The sequence below is a fragment of the Panthera pardus genome, unplaced genomic scaffold (assembly GCF_024362965.1).
Source record: "Panthera pardus isolate Hobbes unplaced genomic scaffold, ASM2436296v1 HiC_scaffold_22, whole genome shotgun sequence".
Classification (NCBI taxonomy): domain Eukaryota; kingdom Metazoa; phylum Chordata; class Mammalia; order Carnivora; family Felidae; genus Panthera; species Panthera pardus.
In genome coordinates, this window is record NW_026526788.1 from 42,689,982 (window position 1) to 42,705,273 (window position 15,292).

The following is a 15,292-nucleotide window of genomic DNA, read 5'->3' on the forward strand; positions in this document are numbered from 1 at the left end:
GACCTGAGCTGAAGTCGGACGCTTAACCGACTGAGCCACCCAGGCGCCCCTACCCTCCTTAAATTTCAAATGAATGTGCTTCATTGGCTTGTTGGATCTGGGAAGGGCGTTGTCTTCCCAAAGCCCATTGTCTGAACATGTCAATTCAGGTCTGAAGGAGGAGGTCAAAGGGGATGTGGCCTCCAGTTGACCCATGAGCTGGCTCCTCCCCCCCCACCTCCCCTCCATTCTTGGTTTGTACTATTCATCATTCCCCTCGTGGGAGATGTTTCAGAGACATAGTTGGAGAGAGTAAGGTGTTAAGACTGATTGGAAAGTACACGTGTCTGAATACAATGAAAGCTTCCACATAAATTTTAAGATTTTGGGGGCCAGTGCAGAGATCTATTTGTCTAGTGACCACCAAGCAAGCCTCGTAAGTAAGTTCCTTTGCTTATTCAACCTGCCACGTACCAACCTGGAGTGACCTGTCTGTTTCTTCACTCTTTCCTTGCCCTCGGTGTATGAGGCTCAGTTTGGGAACCCACAAGATCTCTACAAAACTGAATCTGGTCTACTGTGCCATCTAGACACCCAGTCATTCATTTCCCACTGCCTGATTTCTTTTTCAGGGAAGACTGTGCATGAAAGGCAGAGATACAACTTACAGCACTGCCTTGTGGCCTCTGTGACTGAATCAGATGTTGAATCACTGCGGAAATACCCCAGGTTTGTTTTCCCTATTCATGGAAATCAGAGTACTGGAAAGTAAGGGGTGATACCGGGTCTCTGCAAGTTTGACTCCTCCTCTTGCAGAGATTATCCAGAGTGTCCTGTGTTTTTGAGTGAGTAAACGCCAGTCCAGCCAACACGAGCTTTAGTAGGACTTGCCCACATGATGGCTCATATGATGTGGGTAGGTAAGAGTTGTGGTTAGGCATGATACCAGCAGTCTTGTATTAATATGGATATAATCTTTGAAAATGGCACTTAAGGAAGGGAGATTGGTATAAAAATGTGTGCTTAGCCTTTTCAAATAAATGGCATGCAACCTGACTGCACTAATTAGAAAATCCTTTCATGTGTCCCAGGGTTAAAAGGCCAGCTGCCCCACATGCTCATGCACAGAGAACACAGACATCATGGGCAGTAATGTGGTCACCTGCTACGAGCCCCTGGGAGGATGGCTCTGAGGATTTCCCCTTTGTTGTCAGGTTCTTCAGCTCCTCGGGCGTTGTGCTTTGTGGATTATTGTTCCCCACCTCACTTTTGTGTCTTGCTTCTGTTCTGGTGGTTGTGCCTTGTAGTTCTCAGGGCTGACACTTCTGTTTCCATGGCCCTGTTTCTGTTGTCAAATTCAGCTCCTTTCTTTGGAGCTTTTGTAGGGTTCCTCTGCCACCCTATTCCTGGGCTCAATCCAGACTCCAAAGCTTTGTCAAGGGAAAGAAATAGCCTGAGGATACTGCACTTTGAATCTTGAGGCTCAGGAACAATGCCACTGGATGAAAGGCACTCAGGTCCGGCTCCCTCCACCACCAGCCTCTGGGCTAAGCTTTGGGAGTGTGAAGCCCACAGGTCAGAATCAGGGTCCCCATGGGTGAAACTCACCTAACTCTAGGCATCTTGGGAGCTGCTCAAGTCACTCTGTCTGTGCATTCGTCCTTTCCTCTATGGCTGTAAAATGGGACGCCTGGGTCAGCACTGTGCATCCTTTTTTTTTTTTTTTTTTAATTTTTAAATGTTTATATCAGAGAGAGAGAGAGAGAGAGACAATGTGAGCAGAGGAGGTGCAGAGAGAGAGGGAGTCACAGATCCGAAGCAGGCCCCAGGCTCTGAGCTGTCAGCGCAGAGCCTGATGTGGAGCTCGAACTCATGAACCGCGAGATCATGACCTGAGCCGAAGTCAGACGCTTAACTGACTGAGCCACCCAGGTGCCCCCCGTGCATTCTTCTGAAGTCTCAGAGTGGCTTTGCTTAAAGTCAGCATTTTTTCAACGCTTGCCGGATTGCATAGCACTGAGGTCCTAAAAGCTTTTTGAGTGCCAGTTCTGTGCATTTAGCTTTACTTTGTAAACAGCAATGGCAGCTGAGTGTGCTTTAAGGACAAAGCAGCAGGAAATCTTTTGAGACCTGAGGCTCTTTTGAGTGCTGAGGTGGGTGTGGGCAGAGCCACCTCTGTGAGTGGAAGAGCCATCTTGTGCCCTGAGGCTTCTAGAGGCTGGGGCCCCTCAGACTTCTGGCCCACCTGCTGCATGCTCATGGCCCCAGATATTACCCTTTCCTCCCTGACTGGCATTCCCCTGGGGCTTAGCAGACATTCTGTACTTGCCATCCTCTTTTCTCGGGGTCCATCTGGGGCAGCAGCATGCATCAGGTACTTTCCTGGAATGTAAGGTCCCTGAGGGCAGTGCTCTTTGCCTGTCTTGTTCATTGTTGTATCCTCCAGCTCCTAGAAAGGTGCTGGGCACACAGTTGTTGGTCAGTAGTAAATGGTCTGTTAGCTGTAGCAAACCGTTTACAATCTGATTCTCAGTTCCCATACAATGGCCATATTGTAGTGTTAGCATTGACTCAGTATTATTACTATTGTTACTGTAGTTAGTATTATTATGTGTTGAAATCTTCAAGAAGTGTCCAGCTTTGGATTCAGGCTGAATGTTCAGAAGATTTGGAATTTCTTGAAATTACCATAAATGATAATTGTATCTGTGTCCAAGAGCAGAGATCTCTATGTGGTGCTCAGTCCATTTGAATTGAAAATCTAAGGTCTGCTTTGGTGCCCAAGCTCAAAACTTCTGTTCTCTCTCTTCTCACAGAAAACCAAGCGGGAGGCGGGCCCGGATAGGGCCTGGTAGAACCAAACTTAGGCCTAGGGAACAGTCTCAAAGTGGTGAATCCTGGGGGCAAGGAATGGCAGTGACCTGAGTATTCCTCTGGCTGCGGCTTTGGCCATGGCAGGTGTAGGCCTTGGAGACCAGGAGCTGGTGGAGCTGGCTTTTAAGAATAGGCTGTTCTTGCAGAAAATGGGATTGATAAAAGAAGTACTGGGGGCAGGGAGAGGGAGAGAGAGCACTTGCATTTGTAAGCAAGTTTTCTAATAATTGAATTTGGAGGGCAGGGCTTGGGCCTGCCATTAGAGGAGAGGCCTGGGAGAACATGGCCTTGGGCTGATAGAGGCTCACTACCCTAGGAGATAAGTGAGGGAATGTCTGAAGTTGGGGAAAGTAAGGAGATAAGGAAGACGCAAGACACCTCAAATCAAGGTCCTGGCATGGATTAGCACTGTTGCTTCTTGGAGCAGAGGCCATTGTCTATATGGTGAACATGACTGGGAAGATGACCAGTGAAGGAATGAGAACAAAGATCCTTGTGTGCTGACTTGGAGAGCCTCAGGGAGACACAAGGGCACAATAGCAGAGCAGGAGAAAGGCAGAGGTAGCAGGGAGGTGGTTCTGTCTTCTCTAAAGCTGCCTGGCATTCTTAGCAGGCTCCGGGCCCAAGACTGGGGTCATGGAGATGCAGAAAGGGGTTGTGAACAGCCGGAGTCAGAGGGAGCTCAGTCTTGTATCAGCTGAAAAGTCACTAGTGTGGACCTTGTGATAGTTAAGGGAGTCCACTGGGCTTTACTCTTCTATTTATATGGTGGGTTCAATTCTTGGTAGCTTGCAAGGTTGTGGTCATTAAAGGGGATGATGCTCACTGTGACAGGTACCTAGCACATGCTCTGTGAATACACCCAGCATACGCTCTGTATCTTCTTCCTGAGCTGACATTCCAGCCCTGACTAGGCCAGCTGGTGTCTGATCCAGATATGCTGAGCTAACGTTGGGAAGGTAGGAGACAGGAGTCTTGAGGGGGCACAGTTGTCCAGCCATCAGAAAGTCATATGTTGATCCAAGACTGCCAGCTTAATCTCAGAAATCTCCCTGTCAGAGGCCTATAGCTGTTGATGCCCCTTCTACTCTGATCAGGGATCATGTGGGGCAGACCCTGAGACCTCCAATGGGGGAGACACTGGGAGCCCTGACTCCAGGAGGCTTAACCCAGGGCTCACCCTATCCAGCTCATGCTGTCAGGCCCACTTTCTATCTGTAACACTGCCTGGCTTGTTGGTGGGTAGATTGCTCATAACATGGCTGCGGTGCAAGGATGAGGCAGCCGTGGGGGGTGGGGGGGGGTGGGTTATGGCCACATCCTGCAAATGGAAGTGCTCTGCTGAGTGTGGGGAGATCTCAGGAACACCAGGTGGTGCTGGCAATGCCCCCCGCCCTCCACCCCTGGACTGCGCTCATGCCTGAGCAAGTTTCCTAGGCCCAGGCCTCTGCTCACGAGTGGTTCTGTCTCAGTCCTGCTCTTCCTCCGGGATCTGTGCACCATGTCTTTGGCCATGGGCTGCTGGGCCAGACAGATAAGAGTATCCTGGAAGTCCTATGTCCCACCAACCAGGGGGCCCAGAGCATGTCTGAACCTTGCTCACCTAGAACCCTGAATGCCCACAGGCTTCCCTCAGTGACTCTGCTTCCCTAGGTCTTTCTGGGAGCCCAAGAAATGCTTCTTGTGGGTTTAGCAATAAATCCCCCAGGTTTTTCTTGGGCCTCCAATGGATGCGTCTGCTGTTTGAGGGAGGGGCTCACTGCTGCACCTGCACCTCTCAGGGGGAAACTAACCCTTTCATGAGCAGTCTGGCTGAGCCAGAACCTCTCTGTAGTCCTGACAGGCTGTGAGCAGCATCTTGTCCCTGCACGGATGAGGAAATAGGAGATGGCCTTCTCCACAGGCTGTGCTCAACCTTTCAGTGGTCCTGGGGCAACATTGCTTGTACTTGGAGTCTCCCCACATCTCTTATTGTTGGAGTCTAATTTTGTCGCCTTTTGTTCCTAAGCCTTTTCACCCCCAGGACATGAGCCAAGGTGTGCTCAGCCTTGACTGTCTTTCTTTTTACAGAGGGGATGCTGTTCTTTTTACAGAGGGGTTGCTGCACACTCTCTGCCTTTAGCCCCAGTTCAGAATCCCCCCTTAAAGCAATCCATCCATCCATCCATCTCTTCATTCATTCATTCATTCATTCATTCAATAGATGTATTTATTGAATTCCTGATATGTATTGTTCTTTGTACTAGAGACACAGAGTGGTGAAAAACACTGAAGTCCTTTGGGGCACCTGGGTGGCTCAGTCAGTTAAGCTTCTGACTCTTGATTTTGGCTCAGGTCATGATCCCAGGGTCATGAGATCAAGCCCTGTGTCATGTTCAGCACTGAATGTAGAGCCTGCCTAAGATTCCTTCTCTCCCTCTCCCCTGCCCCTTTCCCCAGCTGGAGTGCACACACACTCTCTCTCTCTCTCTCTCAACAAAACAAAACAAAACAAAACAAAACAAAACAAAATAAAACACTGAAGTCCCTCCCCTTAAGGAGCTTATGTTCTGGTGGGAAATTCAGGACATCAACTTACTAGAAATGTCTGAGTCCCTTCTCTGTTCCGTGAGCTCGAAAGCGAACTCATCACAGCTATGCTTCCCTGTGCCCTCTACGTCCTATGACATACTCTCCAGATCTGCAACAGAAGACAGTTCACTGTATCACCACTCAGGTAGCCAGGGGACACCAGAGACATCCTGGGACCCAACAGTGTAAGTCTACAACAAAGAAGAGGCTGGGGACATCTGGGTGGCTCAGTTGGTTAAGCATCTGACTCTTGACTTCGGCTCAGGTCATGGTCTCGAGGTTTGTGAGTTCAAGCCCTGCATGGTGCTCTGCCTTGACAGTGTGGAACCTGCTTGGGATTCTGTCTCTCTGCCCCTCTCCCGCCTACTCTCTATCTCTCACTCTCAAAATTTAAAGAAAATACAAAAAAAAAAAAAATAAAGAAGAGACTAGATGAATGAAATAGAGTTCAGTCCATAAGCAATCAAAGACAGGAACATTGTTGGGGAGAATGAGGCCATCTCAGAGCTATGGAGACTTGTGGTGGGGTTCCTTTTCTGCAGAGTGAGGCAGCTCCCCTGGGCTGGGGAATGGTCATGGAATGGCAGAACCACACTAGTCAGAGAGGTTTTCCCACTGCATTTCATCTCGTCTACTTCTTCATTTCCATTAGCCTTGGATTCCAGTCTCTGTGGGACACTAGGAGAGTGTCTGTCTTTGCTGCATCCTTGGAAGAAATTGGAGTTGAATCTACTATCTAGAGAAGAAAGGCTTTTCTCAAAGTCTACATTCTCTGGAAAGCCCTGGAAAACAACTCTGAACAACTGCGGAAAAACGGGAGAAACCCCGAATGCAAAGAAGGGTCCATTGGTTTCCAGATGTTCACTCATTTCATCTGATAAGTGTTAACTGAGCGCATACTCTGGGCCTGGTCTTATGGGTGAGTGGGAGCTCAGGGGTAGGATACACTAACATGTGGAAGTGAAGTGTAGACAGCAGGAGCATGGTGTAGATGAGTGGAAAAGCCTTCAGGACGGGGGGTGGAGGTTTGGCGAAGACCTGGAGGAGGAGTGAGGATGATGAACACGACCCAAATAGGGAATGAGTAGGAGATGCCTTTCAGAAGTGGAAATGACACCAGGGAAGGCTCAGCCATAGGACTTGACATTTCTGGGAGTTGGGAAGACCTGTCTTCACATATGGATGCAGAAGAGAGAGGCGGTGGGCCAGGAAATTTGGGGCTAGATTGGAGTGGACCTTTCATGACATGGGAAGGAGTTTGCATTTCGTGTTTAGCTACCATGTCCATTTCTTCCCACCTTCTCTGAGCCTCAACTCTTCTTCCAGTCAAAGTGATTTCCAGCCCCAGAAGTTCTGATGAGGAGCTTTCGTGTCCCCTTGTGTCTCAGACTTGAGTTCTATTCCATTATCACTGTCTTCTCTATTAGACAATGGCCCACAGACCTGGGGTTCTTCCTTGATGGCAGTGAGGCATTGCAGGTGAATGTGCATTTTGTGAATCTGGCTGACCTGGGCTGTGATCCTTCCTCTGCCCCTCATTAGCTGCATGACTATCAGCAGGTGACTTCACTGCTACAGCCTCAGTGCTCTCATCTTTAAAATGGGGGAAATTAGCATCTGCCCACCACATGTAATCACTGGCAATGTGTATCTGAGTATGCCTGGCAAATGGAAACACTTTAACTCTCTGGGCTCCCTTAGTCTCGTGTGAAATCTACAACTGACTGACCTTGAACTCTGCGTTAATGTCTCCCTCCTCCCCGCACCCCCCCCCCCCCCCCCGGCTGCTATGTTGGCCAGGGGCCCAATAATAAGAAGGTGTAGCTCAAACAGGGAAATCATCTAGAAACTGAATCCACAGAGGAAAAATAATACAAATATCTAAGTGCCGTGTATGCAATATAAATTTATAAGGTATATTGCACATTTTAGGAATATATCGCCACACTATATATTCTAAATGTCACATAATGGGCTCCGTTTTCTGATACCTCAAATACATCTTCCAGACTGTCAACTATATTTTAAAAATGAGTATCTTTTTAATGGCCCATGGTGGGTAACCTCTGCAGAATAGGAGAAAATTCATTATTTCTCCTGGTGTTAAGTGACTTGTACATCCAAAGGTGGTCAGGGAGAGTGAAAAAAGATAGTTCTTTTCACGTTGGTGCTTAGGAGGGGTTCGGGAGGTGAGAGGCACTCACGGGCACTGTATAAATGGCCTGGATGGGAGATAGAGACTATGCTAAATAATAGGAAGGAGGAGGAGGGAGGATGGGCAGCTCTGTTGAGCCAGATGAATAGCTTGGGCAGTGAAATACTGGCCAGCACGAGCCCAAGATGCTGCTTAAAATTCCAGCTCCACGGTACCTCTGAGGAGGGAAAGGGATTTGTTGTCACCGCTATGATGGGAAGGAAGGACGGAGGACAGGAGTGAAACTATATTGAGCACCAGCTGCAGGACAGACACTTTATCTAGGTTATCTTATTTAATCCTTCCCACATTCTTGCTGCCGGTGTTGGTGGTGGCATTTTTATCTCAATTTTGCTGACAAACAGGCTTGGAGCTAAGGAATGTGCTCAAGGTCAGACTGCCTGGGCCTGGAACTCAGGTTGGTAGGACTGCAAATTCCATTCCACTGGTAGAGGAGCAAGGTTGGTCCTTCTTGCATTTGCTGAGGGCTGGCCTTCTGGCTATGCTGCCCTGAATTTTCTCCCGGGGCCTGTGGCCAAATGATCTTCAAGAGCTCCTGCCCCTGCCAGTCATTAATCATCTGCCTCGGCAGAAGCAGCTCATCCAAGGCAGGGTTTCCTAAACACATCCAGAGAGAAATGTAAAGATCCACCCCCGTGTCTTTTTCTCTTTGGCAAAGTCTGTTCTGTACCCAAATAACATAGCACTGTCAAAGACCAAGAGGGGAAGGTGCAGAAGGCAGGCGGCCCTGACTGACGCACTGTTGAAATGATTCTGCTTGATTAGGAGGCCTTCACTCGGTCTCATCCTAAATGAAACGTGGGATACCCCTCCTGACAAGAAGCTGTGGGCCTGGGAAGGTGGAGCCCACAGAGGCATTGGAGTGTCTCTAACCCCATGATGATCTCATGGGGAAGACTGACTGGGCTGGGTGGCAGAGCAGTGTCCAGACTCTGGCCTTTCAAGGAGAAGACCAGAGTCTGAGGTTGGTTATCGGTGAAGTAGGACCACGCGATTAATGGGAGTTGAGATGTGGAAGGAGGGGAAGGAAGACTTGAAGCAGACAAAGGGAAGGGGACAGGATGGATTTTGAAGCTGCAATGTTGGAGCTCCTGCCATATATATATATATATCCAAGTTAGTTAGCATGTAGTGCAACAGTGGTTTCAGGAGTAGATACCCTAATGCCCATTACCCATTTAGCTCATCTCCCTTCCCACAACCCCTCTAGCAACCCTCTGTTTCTTCTCCATATTGAAGAGTCTATTATGGTTTTCCCCTCTTCCTGTTTTTATATTATTTTTGCTTCCCTTCCCTTATGTTCATCTGTTTTCTATGTTAAATTTCTTATATGCATGAAATCACATGATATTTGTCTTTCTCTAACTGATTTTATTTAGCATAACACCCTCTAGTTCCATCCATGTAGTTGCAAATGGCAAGATTTCATTGTTTCCTATTGCTGAGTAATACTCCCTTGTATATCTATACCACATCTTCTTTATCCATTAATCTGTTGATGGACATTTGGGCTCTTTCCGTACTTTGGCTATTGTCAATAGCACTTCTATAAATATTGGGGTGCGTGTGCCCCTTTGAAACAGCACACCTGTATCCCTTGGATAAATACCTACTAGTGCAATTGCTGGGTCATAGGATAGTTCTGTTTTTGATTTTTTTTGAGGAACCTCCATACCGTTTTCCAGAGTGACTGCACCAGTTTGCATTCCCACCAGCGGTGCAAAGGAGATCCTCTTTCTCCGCATCCTTGCCAATATCTGTTGTTGCCTGAGTAATGTTAGCCATTCTGACAGGTGTGAGGTGGTATCTCATTGTGGTTTTGATTTGTATTTCCCTGATGATGAGTGATGAGCATTTTTTCATGTGTCTGTTGGCCATCTGGATGTCCCTGCAAAAGTGTCTATTCATGTCTCTTGCCCATTTCTTCACTGGATTATTGTTGAGTTTGATAAGTTCTTTATAGATTTTGGATACTAACCCTTTATCTGACATGTCATTTGTAAATATCTTCTCCCATTCTGTTGGTTGCCTTTTAGTTTTGCTGATTGTTTCTGTGCAGAAGCTTTTTACCTTGATGAGGTCCCAGTAGTTCATTTTTGCTTTTGTTTCCCTTGCCTCCTGAAACATATTGAGTAAGAAGTTGCTGCAGCCATAGTCAAAGAGGGTTGCTTGCTTTCTCCTCTAGCATTTTGATGGCTTCCTGTCTTACATTTAGGTCTTTCATCTATTTTGAGTTTATTTTTGTGTATGGTGTAAGAAAGTGGTCCAGGTTCATTTTTCTGCATGTCGCTGTCCAGTTTTCCCAGCACGATTTGCTAAAGACACTGTCTTTGTTCCATTGGATATTCTTTCCTGCTTTGTCAAAGATTAGTTGGTCATACATTTGTAGGTCCATTTTTGGGTCTCTATTCTGTTCCACTGATCTGAGTGTCTGTTCTTGTGCCAGCACCATACTGTCTTGGTGATTACAGCTTTGTAATACAGTTTGAATTCTGGGATTGTGATGCCTCCAGCTTTGGTTTTCTTTTTTAGGATTGCTTAGGCTATTCAGGGTCTTTTCTGTTTCCATACACATTTTAGGATTGTTTGTTCTATCTCTGTGAAGAATGCTCGTGTTATTTTGATAGGGATCGCCCTCCTGCTCTTGTTAGTACAGTGTGCTTTTGCTGGCAGAGATCAGGGTTCCCATCTGTGGCAGGGTCCACAGTCTCAGTAGGCTTTTCAATGGGGAAGATCTGACAGGCCTATTTCCTCAATGGCTTTCAAAGTCTGAAACCCACTCCCCTGTATCCATCCACCATCACATCTTGCCTCTGTAGGCAGATAGGCTCCTGAGACAATCCAGACCTGAGCCAAGCAGGATAGAGATTTTAGGTCCCTTGGGCCTCATCCCGGGGTCTCATTTAGTGTGGTTCCAGCTGTGCTTATTAGTCCCAGACCCTTTCAGGACTCTGGTCAGGTTACGGTTGGATCCTGTCTTCCTCTCAGGCCTCCATCCTTTCCTTGGCAAGGCTCTCTGTGCACGACATCCACACCTCAGGGCTGGGGCTCTGCCCCCAGCTCTCCCTTCTCCACCGGGCTGGCTGTCAGCTCCAGAGGCCTTTGGGGATGTTTTTCTCCTACCTCTCTGGCCAGCTCTGCCCTCCATCTGCTCTCCCCATCCCTAGGCCAGGTCCATAGCTTGAGGACTCAGGTTGAATATGTCAGTAGGGGCTGACATGCTGGTTGTTAATGCTGGGGTCTGTTCAGAATGGTCACTGCTCATCCTGCACGAGATAGGAACTATTATAAATATTACAATCTTGCCATGTCCAGATAAGACACTACTCACCTGCTGTTGAGGGACAGGATAACACCCAGCCTATAATAATCATAATCATGAATATTTATTGAGTGCTCCTGAGTGCCCAGCACTTTTCTCTGAGAACTTTCTATCATTTAACTTATTTAAGCCTCAAAACAGTCCTCTTGGGTAGGACTATGATGTTCCCAGTTTACAGATTAGAAAACTGCCCCAAATGAGCGGCAGTCATTCAAACCCTTGCAATCTTACTTCAAAGCAAACATTTTCAAGGCATCTGGGTGACTCAGTCAAGTGTCTGACTTCAGCTCAGGTCATGATCTCATGGCTGGTGGGTTTGAATCCCACGTCAGGCTCTGTACTAACAGCTCAGAGCCTGGAGCCTCCTTCAGATTCCGTGTCTCCTTCTCTCTCTGCCCCTCCCCTACTTGCGCGCTCTCTCTCTCTCAATCTCTCTCTCAAAAATAAACATTAAAAAAAACCCCAACATTTTCAATTGCTCCATTACCCTGCACATCAGCCCCAAATGTCAGCAGGACCATGGGATAGAACATTTAGGATTCTTAAAATTTGGATGGAAATCTAGACCCAGAGCAGCCTTTTAAAAAAATATTTTATTTTATTTTAATGTTTATTTATTTTTGAGAGAGGGAGAGACAGAGTGCAAGCTGGTGAGGGGCAGAGAGAGAGAGGGAGACACAGAATCCGAAGCAGGCTCCAGGCTCTGAGCTGTCCACACAGCGCCTGACACATGGCTCAAACTCACAAACCGTGAGATCTTGACCTGAGTGGAAGTTGGACGCTCAACCGACTGAGCCACCCAGGCGCCCCACAGAGCAGCCTTTCAAAGGCAAAGAGGTGTGTAGTCTAACACATTGGAATCACCGGCTTTGTGACTTGTTCAAATTGCTGTACTTTGAGCCTCAGGTTACTAATCTGTAAAATGGACATAATAATTGCTTCTTTGCAGGGTTGTGTGTGTATGGTCAAGTGCAATAATAAACACTGAGCATGGCACCTCGAATGTCCTCATGAAGGCTTGACGAGCTATATTTTCGGATGCACGGGAATCCTCCTTGGTGAGACAGGCTTTGCGGCAAGTTGTTATCCCAGGCTGCTTTTGCTTCTGCTTCAGGCAACTGTGGGCAAATGCCACAGAAATGTCTCTCCTTGTTAATCACAGTAATTACCTAGCGGCTGTGTCAGAGGACTCAGGAAAGCATCATTACCGAGAGCTTCTTCTGTACAGCCCCTTGGACAAAACTCTGGCTTCCTGCGGCAACCTCTGCCTTTTCCCAGCCAGCTGGACAACAATCCAAGTGCTGGAGGGTAAGGAAGAAGCAGGATCAGGCCTGTTCCCAAGGGTGTCCCAGGCAGGGTGAGACAGCACCGTGCAGTTCGTGGTGGGTTGTTACGTGAAAAGTCCTCCTGTGAATTATACCTTCCTGAATCTATGCCCTTGTATAGACCCTCCCACATTGACTCAGGGCCAGGTCATCACTTGGCTTTGCCCAATGGGACACCGACAGATGTGATGTGAGCATAGCCTTGATCAGTCCCGGTATACACCGGGACTTGTGTATAGGCTTGTGAAGCCAGCTCGCCGCGTGGAGAGAGAAATGAGTGCCCAACACACAGCCTGTGCTCATCAGACATGTGAGTGAGCCTTCAGATGCAAACCAGGTCCCAGCTGACCTGCCATGACCACAAATGCATGGAGCTCTCCTCCCTAGAAGTAAAGAAGTACTGAGGGTTCTGTCCTGTGACCCCCAAGGACCTGGCTGTTGAACATACTTTCTTCCCCTTCTGTGACCCAAAAGATAGGATTCCTTTTAACCTAATTTTTGTGGGGTGTCCCTGCCATGACTACTCTGCACGTAGCAGAGCATGGTTTGCAAACCAGCCACATCTGTGCCATAGCCTGCTACAATGACTGTGGTATTGTTAAAAGTATGGCATCAGGATGGTCCCATACACCCTTCATTTCCCTGTACCGCAGGCTCCATTGAGCACAAAATTCATACCTGCCCAGTTATTCTCACTTCTATGCACAGAATAAGTTCTGTGCATTTACATACACTTTTAAAAGCACATACCCCGGGCCCTGCCCAGCTTTGCAGCAGCTCATTTTCTATGTATGTCAAAGATAGTACTTGCACTTGAAATTAGGTCCCCCCATTCATTCCCAGACTGTAGAGGCAGACCCATTAAGAATGCACAGCTAGCCTGATGCTGCTGGCTGCAAAGGGTGTTAAATACTCACATACCACAGCTCCGCCAAGGAGCAGGGATAAATATGGCAGGCATGAAATGGGTCTAAATTGCTCCTGATGGCTCTATTCAATAATGTTGGTCTTTTCCTTACAGTGCTATATAACAATAGTCATTTTCAAAATGGGGTGCTGCAGTTGTTTTTAAGGAAGAATTGACAATTTTGACCTACAGGGTAGTAATTTGCAAAATGTTCTTTCTTTAAACCATTCACTGGGAAATGCAGGAAGGCCCACAAAGTGCCGGACTTGAGGCGAAAACGGCTGTAACTAATGACAACCCTAAGTGCGGAGAGAGAGCGTGGCAGTGCTGGTGACGCTCCAGAGTCAGAGCCGAGGCCAGGCAGAGGCAGAAACGAGAGTTTCATTACAGACAATTGGGCTCAGAAGTCCCTGAATAAACCTTTTTTTTTTTTTTTTTACTGCACTTTGCCGGCACATTTTACATTGTTGGTGCTGCACTTTACAGCCCTGAAAGGGGATTCGATCCGGGGAAGTAACTGCATTAGACAAAGGGACCACTTACAGACGTACCTGTTAAATGCTCCAAATCCACCAGAACATCTGGTGAGCATTTAGATTCTTTACAAAGATTCAGAAGAAATAGTCCAAGGAATCCTGTGTGGATTTGATTGCACTTGAAAGTTATAGGTGCAAATGATCTGTTCTTTACTCTCTGGGCTTTGTTTTATGTGGGTCCCTAAGTTGTATATGCATGTATATATTTTATGTTTACTCATGTGAGGCAGTCCTATCCTGTTTTTCTCTGTATTTGGAGGGACATTAATTTCAGAGTTTCCCTCTGTATTTCTCCACTTTGCACACCAGTTCATGAAGGAGACAGACTGGTATGTCCCTGACTTAGTTGGTGGAAGGAGGGAATAAGGGAGACATTGTGTCATAGGGCCCAAAGCAGAAATGGCTTTTAAGACACGGCACTTTGGGGCTTTGATTTTCATATATATATATATGAAATATATATCCTGTCTCTATATAGAGAGGAGATATCTATCATCTATCTACCTCCATATGCATACATACATATATATATACACATACATATATATATATGTATTTACATATATATATATTTACATATATATATATTTACTGTTTATTTAGTTTTGAGAGAGAGAGAGAGAGAGCGAGCAGAGGAGGAGCAGAGAGAGTCAGACAGAATCCAAAGGAGGCTCCGGGCTCTGAGCTATCAGCACAGAGCCCCATGCAGGGCTTGAACCCACAAGCCCTGATATCGTGACCTGAGCTGAGGTCGGTTGCTTAACCAGCTGAACCACCCAGGTGCCCTGAAGAAATATTGTTTAAGGCCTTTCAGGGCAACAGAAGGAGAGAAGGGGTGGTTTTTATTGCATCTCCCCCCTCCATACACCTGCCAAGAAAAGAGGTCAGAGGTCAGGATGGAAGTGGAAGGACTGGTGAGTGTAGGTCCCCCCACTGCCTAATGGCAGCTTTGGAGAGGTGGTAGGACCTTAGGGGAAATAGCTGCAGTGTGTGTCCAGGAAGAATGACACACAATTCCCATTTGTTCAGGAATTCTCAGCCTTAGTAGAAGCTCCTGCAACCTGTCCTGTGCAAGGGAGGGAGTAGTACTGTCTCTTAAGGGCCCACTTAGGCCTTGAGCTGTGAAGACGTCAGTGGCAATCATGATGGGAGATGGAGGTCTTCCTGCTGTTTTACTAGCACTATTTATGGGTCCATTTGCTGTAAACTTGAGCGGGAAGGACACCCCTATAAGGGATGAGGTTAAATTTTCTTTTCTCCTTAAATATTTTATTATTATATCAAAGCTAGATTTAAATAAATGTGAAGGCTGATTAATAGGATAAGGAAAGGCATTATTACTCCTAGCAGATGAAAGCATCCAGGCGGAGGTCAGGTGAACGAGGCCTTTGGTTCATTGTTCGGCTTCCAGATCGCTGAGGTTTTATGAAAGCACGTCTGGGGAAATCAGAGGGAGAGGCTATTTGGGGTCTCAGGAACACATGGGGGTGTGGGGCTGGGGAGTAGTATGAGTAGTACACTGGGCATTAGCAGGAATATGCTCAGGAGGATCAAAGAAAGCTC

At 47.1% G+C, this 15,292-nt stretch overlaps 1 long non-coding RNA gene across 1 annotated transcript in view; it reads left to right on the forward strand.

Moving 5' to 3' along the window:
- The first annotated feature begins 610 nt into the window (after positions 1-610).
- Positions 611-15,292, forward strand: part of LOC109264512 (uncharacterized) — a 115,907-nt gene continuing 101,225 nt past the window's right edge. The window contains exon 1 of the long non-coding RNA XR_002078762.2: positions 611-708. This is a non-coding gene — a long non-coding RNA (uncharacterized LOC109264512). The remainder of the gene's footprint in view (positions 709-15,292) is intronic.